Source organism: Aegilops tauschii, chromosome 6 (assembly GCF_002575655.3).
Source record: "Aegilops tauschii subsp. strangulata cultivar AL8/78 chromosome 6, Aet v6.0, whole genome shotgun sequence".
NCBI lineage: Eukaryota > Viridiplantae > Streptophyta > Magnoliopsida > Poales > Poaceae > Aegilops > Aegilops tauschii.
In genome coordinates this window covers 160,398,671-160,405,178 of record NC_053040.3, presented here as the reverse complement: position 1 = coordinate 160,405,178, position 6,508 = coordinate 160,398,671, and the positions used below count along the sequence as shown (strand labels likewise).

Sequence of the window (6,508 nt, the reverse complement as noted above, 5' to 3'; positions counted from 1 at the left end):
GCGGATATGTTGCTTAACTTCAGTACGTGTGGAAGTTAGCACTGTCCTATTTTTAAATAGTAGACATTTTGCGCATGTTTAAGTGTTTTTTTAATTCACGGAGTTGTGGAAATCTGAAAACAAAAAGAGAAAGAAGACACAAACACAACAAAAGCACAGGACAACAAGACTGGAAAATGCAATAACTTCACTAACTTCAGCGTTTGACAGTAAAAAATATATAGAATAACCAATTGACGGAGGCAAGCCGAGTATTTGACAAAAATACCACATTTGTGGTGGTCGTCCCATTGAATTGCCACTTTAAAAAAAAGTGACCTAAAACAACCATTTTCAGCTAATCTTGTTGCAAAAAACTACCAAAAACGTTTGATGACCGTTTTAAACGAGATAAGTACAATTATGACACGGGTGATCGTCTGTCAGGGCTGACTGTTATGTTTGACCGTTATGACAGGAGGGCCCACATGCCAGCAGTCTCTCCTCCAGTCACTCCACTCTTCTCTCATGGACATTCTCTCAAATACCTTGTGGGTACCCAAACTTTTCTTTCTCTGCCGCTGCTAGCGGACCTCGCGGGTCAGGCGAGCTCATGAGCGCCGCGAAGCAACTCTCGGTGTGCGCGAGCGGGCCGCCGACCCAGCGTCCAAGGCCGCGACGGGGACGACGGCGCCCGTCACTGCGTCACGGCCCGGGCTGCTCGGCGTGGAGAGAACAAGTCTCGGCGAGCTGAGCATGCAGCGGAGTGGACGTGCGGCGCCTCTCCCTCTTTCTCAATTCAGGCCTGGCAACACCTCTCTCTCTCTTTCTTTCACGTAGGCATTGTAGACGAGCACCTTCGCAAGAGACGAGCACAACTGCGGCAGAGCTCGCGGCGCGGCCGGCAGGCCAACATGACTCGAGCTCGAGGTCTCATTCCTTCGTCACCGGTGCACAACCACGTGTACACGAAAGGGAGTAGCAGCGCGACGCCGTGCTCCTGGACAGGGAGTCGCATCTCGATCCTGGTCGTGTTCGTAGCTGCGCCGTGGTCCTGGCCAGGGAGCCGCGCCGGGCTCGTGTTCGTAGTTGCGTCGTGGTGCATCTCGCAGGCCAGCAGCGCACCAGCCAAGCTAGCACACGAGCATCTGGATGCATCCAGTAGCTTCTGTGCTACTAGCTGATAAGCACATTTCATATATATAATTTTGGCATACAGATATACTCCCTCTGTAAACATTTATAAGAGCGTTTAGAAAGTGCAGTTCAAATTTCGTAACACTACGCAAATTGTGTCGTTTCCCATTTTGCCCCCGCGCTCACTCACTCATTGCTCACTCGCTCTGCTGATTCCCCTCCCTCTCACCGCACTCTCTCCCCAAATCCCTAGCCCCCTCTTGCCGGCGCCGCTCTCCCTCACGCCGGTGCCGCTACCTAGCTCGCCCGCGTCGGTGTGGCCCCTTCTCCCTTTCGCCTGCGCCGCCTTCTCCCTCTCGCTGGCGTCTCCTGCGCCACCTTCTCCCGCTCGAGGCAAAGTTGCCCTTTTTACCAAGGTCGAGGAGGAGCGGGAGGACAGCCTTATCCTGCTCGACGACGGTGACGTATTTCTTCTGCTTGACGACGCCGGCAACGAACGCCGGCGCTCCTCGTCGCCCTCGACCTGCAAGGAGGAGCGCCTACCCCATGTTGGGCCGGAGATCTGCTGGAGCAAGGAGTGCGTGAAGAAGCCCCTGGAGCGGCAGAAGCAGGGGCGGGGGAGCGAGTCGGACGCCGGGGGTCGTCCACGGCGTCGTCGAAGCAGAGCAGCGGTGGGTCCTCGTTCAGGCTGCAGCAGCTCCTCCATGCGCCCCGCCATCTTCCTCTGCTGCGTCGACGGTGGAGTGCGGCGAACTCTGTGTCTGCAGGTACTCTTCTTGCTTCTTGCTTCTGTATGGATGTATGGATGATTCGAGGAGTACTATTGTGAGAAGTGCATACAAGAATTGCTCTAGGGACTCACCGATGCTAGAGTGGTAGGCTTGCTGCTTTTACTCCAGAAATAATCATACTGTATCTAGGAGTAAAATGCCAAATAGGAATGCCAATGATGATGTGCTGCTTCTTTTCATACTGTGCTTCTATTCATACTCAGTTTGTATCGGCAATTTTTGCAAGAACACATGTGCTATAGCAAATGCAGTGGAGCAGGTATACCCAACCAATCACCTGTCATTTGCTATTGCGATAACAAGTGCAGTCTTATCTACTGCTTCTGTGAATCTTTTGTTCGAGAACAAATGATGAAATGTGGGCGTTTAGTTTATAAGAAAATGCCAGTGCGGCAAGACTCTCAACAGTGTATGCTTTACATTGCTCTGCTTATGACCATGAGCAGTCTGACCATGATCTTTTAATTTTGTCCAATTAATCTACCACTAGAACAAGTACTCTTTCATTAGCCTATTTATCTACTTCCACTAGAGGCATGTTTGTGTTATTTTTTCTAAGAGGTGCAGGAATAAAAGAAGTCTGACAGCATACAATTAATAAAATTTCAGAAAATGTAATCATACAAAGCCCTTTCTTCTCCTCTGTCTCCTCTCCAACAAATTCAAAAACTTCATATAAAATTTTCTGAAATCATACATAGCCTTTCCACAACTTCATATAAAATTCAGGTAATGTAATCATAGAAAGCCTTTCTACAAATTCAGAAATTTCATATAAATTTCTGGGATAAATTCTGAAACTTCCTAAAATTCATATAAAATTCCTAAAATTCAGAAACTCATATCCCCTCCTCTCCTTTCCACCACAAACATCGAGTACAAGACTTTCCATTACAAACATCGAGTACAAGACTTTCCACTACAAACATGGAGCACGGTATCTCTCCCTTTCCAATCCAAGCTTACTGGACATCTTGTTCTAGAATCTCCATGGCATTTTCATAAACTTCACGGGGAAAGTGAATCCTAGGCGGTAGGATTCCTTGCCTTTCCAATCTCTCATTGCGCATATGTGGAATTTTGTATGAATTTTCTCCTCCATGGTTCATCACTTCTACCATGACGGTCTGAAGTGTTAGAAATATTCTGTTGAGTTTCCCGGCATCATACTCATCAAATTCTTCCTGCACACCTTGAATCAGTTCTTTGATAGTCGTTGGTGCTCTGTAGTCGGTCAAAGACTCAAGGGATCTAAAATATCCAAGATCAAGTGCGTTTATATCAGGAGAATTTGGAGGCTGGTTTATTATTTTAATGTCCAGACCAGTTGTAGCCACAGCTTCTGCAAACTCTGCATCACCGGGAAGAATGTGCGTTTTGGCGTTATCTTGCTGGATCAATATTGGATTAGTATCATCTGCGGGCCAAACTTCCTTTATTCCTGGAACCACTTTTTCTATCATATACCTCCTCATTACCCGTCGGTTCACGTTGACGGACTTCATTTCAATGGTCCCTCTTGCTCTATATTCGCTTCTTCTAGCAGCGGGAATCTCTTGCACAAAGCGCCATACACCAATTTTACCGGAGAATGTCATATTGCCTTCAGCGTCATATCTGGGTCGAGCAACAGCGGTCAGAAACATCACTTTCCCAATACAGTTCTTGTTCCGAACAGTTCTGACCGGATCATCTTCCTCCGGGAGGAGGTAGTAGTTTCTGTTCATTTTCGTCATATAGAACCACTTTTCGTCAATATGCATAATGTTGTGCATACCAATGAACTTAGGTCTTGGAGCTGCTAAGGTGGTCTCGTCAAGCATTGACAAACAAAACTTGATCCTCTCTCTTCTATTCTTTTCTTTCAAGGATGGCTTCAGATGATTGGAGTGCCTCCTAATCTTGCGAAGCTTGAGTTTCTTGTAGAGTGTAGTATGACTGACACCCAATTGGCGAGCAAGTGACCTGAGAGTCGACCTTCTGTTCAATGGAACTGTGGGGATTTGGGATAGAGTATCATCCTTTCCTTTTCTTCCGCATCTTCCTTTCCTTTTGCTGGATACATCCACCTCCCGACCAAGCGCTATTTGTTCCTTTGCTGTCGTCCAAATTTTCCGAATATGTTGAACGCCAACTTGAAAAATTTGAGCAACATCCTTCTTGTCATTTCTTTTGAACTTGCCACCCCTGGCCAGATTCAGGGTATGCAGTGCCATGTAGGCAGCATATCTCTGCTCAGCTGTCATTGACATTCTTTGCCTATGTATGTGCTGACTACCTACAGTAGCAAAAGGAAAAAAAAAAGTTTAGGGAAATTGTGGTACAATAAGAAAACTATGAAAATTGGAGTATGAAGGAGTATATCAACTAGGAGTATGAACAAAACTGTACCTATTGCTTCTTGGAGCATACTGTCATCTTCTTGGAGCATATTGTCATTATCATCAGCTTCTTCTTCTAGCATATTGTCATCATCATCTGCTTCTTCTTGGAGCATATTGTCATCATCATTTTCTTCTTGGGGCATATTATCATTATCACTTGCTTCTTCTTGGACCATGTTGACATTTGCTCCTTCTTCTCCTGCAGGTGGTGTGCAGTTCAAGTCTGGGAGCACCATACTGTTCTGGTGTTGTTGCTTCTAGTATTGCTCCTCTTGTTCTGCCTCAATAAGTGTTGCTGCTTGTCCCTGCCTCAATAAGTGTTATTGCTCTTCTAGTATTGCTCCTCTTGCACCATAATTACTCTGAAATTTTCCAAAAAAGCAAGTTTAATACTCCAAAAAGGGAAAAACAAACAAACCATGGATCTTATCTCTAGGTTGCTTAACCCTGAAACAATGTATCTTCTGCAATGTAGTAGTAATGCCATCTAGATAATGCAAGAGTAGTAGTAACTGAAACTTCTTGTGAATTTAACTGAGACTTCTGCATTTGTACTCTGTAAGATTCTAGCTGTAGAGACAAAATGCTCCTTCATTTGATTAGCATTTAACTGCAGTAACGTTTAGATTGGTTGCAACAAACAAAATACAGATATGTCAATGAGTAAATTTCTTATTAATATGGTCCGGTTGCAGAAATACAGATGATTCAACTCTAGGAACCAGAATGCATTAAACAAAATTAAAACAAGGTACTGGTACTCATTTGGTCAATGTGCTACTCATTTGACAGATTTGTCTTTTGACATAATCCATTTCATAGTGATGTTTCTTGACACACAAGTGATACTGTGCAGACAAGTGACAATTCTTCTTTAAATTACAAATGCTGTAGTTACAAGTAACTCCATGTTTACTTCTCACTGTTTGCAAATGAGAAATTATAAATGTTTACTCCATGTTTACTTCTCACTGTTTGCAAATTAGTAATGTTTCGACAAGGAGTATTGTGCAGTAGGAGTACAATACTCTGTATTTTGACAAACAAGTGCAACATCTCATATGTGATTATGCATTGATCTGAACCTATGCATTTAACTCAATCTATGCCGAATCTAACTGATACTCCAGTCTGTTTGCAGAATTTACAGTAAAATTTACTCTAGGGAGCAAGATCAGATTACTGCAGCTAGGTACTCCCAGCTGTAGTTCACGATTTACTTGAGCAAGATCACATTACTGCAGACAAGTACTCCATGCTGTAGATCATGATCTTACTGTAACTACAGCATGTGAACACGGAGTAATTCTTCTGTAAATTCATGGAGTAATTTATGTTGTTGTGCAAGGGGCGAGGCAAGGAGAACCTGCCTGGAGACCACGTGCGGCAGCGACGATCCAGGTGGGCTGGGCGCGGCGAGGACCAAGTTGAGGGGGCGGCGACCAAGCTGGGCGCGGCGGCGACCAAGCTGAGGCGGAGGCGACCAAACTGGGCGCCTGGGCGCGGGGCCGAGCGCCTGGACGAAGGGGCCGAGCGCTTGGAGACGGGTCCGAGCGCCTGGATGATGAGGACGACGCGTGCTCGTGGAGGAGGGGGGCGGCGCAAGCTACTGGAGGAGGGGGACGGCGCAAGCTTCTGGAGGAAGACGACGACACGAGCTCCTGGAGGAAGACGACGGCACGAGCTCCTGGAGGAAGAGGACGGCACGAGCTCCTGGAGGATGGGGACGACGCGAGCTCCTGGAGGATGGGGACGGCGCGAGCTCCTGGGGGAAGGGGACGGCGCGAGCTCCTGGGGGATGGGGACGGCGCGAGCTCCTGGAGGAGGAAGACGACGCGAATTCAAATCGAGGGTAAAATGGTCTAATTCCCCATTTGTCGGCTGTGTCTTAAAATTCTAAACGCTCTTATAAAAGTTTACAGAGGGAGTATCATTTGTTGAGTTCTGACCATCAACTCTTGCTATTAAGTATCGAAATATGTATCTGGCAACCGTGTGGCAGATTGCAAAACGATCTACCGCATCCAGCGCCGTCAGATCTGGCAACGGCTCGATCTGGCCCAGGCATGGCGCCGCGAGCACGCATTGACCGGCCATCAGCAGCTTCAATCGCACCACCTGTTCCCTTGCACCCCTCGAGCACCAGCGCCTCCTCAAGTCGCCGCCATAGCCTGCTGCTCCGGCGAGCAGCTCCTTCCACGGCCAACACTTGCCGGT

General features: G+C 46.9%; 1 long non-coding RNA gene across 1 annotated transcript; it reads left to right on the top strand.

Annotated features, from left to right (window-relative positions):
* The first annotated feature begins 1,294 nt into the window (after positions 1–1,294).
* Positions 1,295–6,282, top strand: LOC141025584 (uncharacterized). The gene is made up of 3 exons (XR_012187475.1): positions 1,295–1,883; positions 4,497–5,483; positions 5,640–6,282. It is a non-coding gene; the product is annotated as an uncharacterized lncRNA (long non-coding RNA).
* The last annotated feature ends 226 nt before the right edge of the window (positions 6,283–6,508 follow it).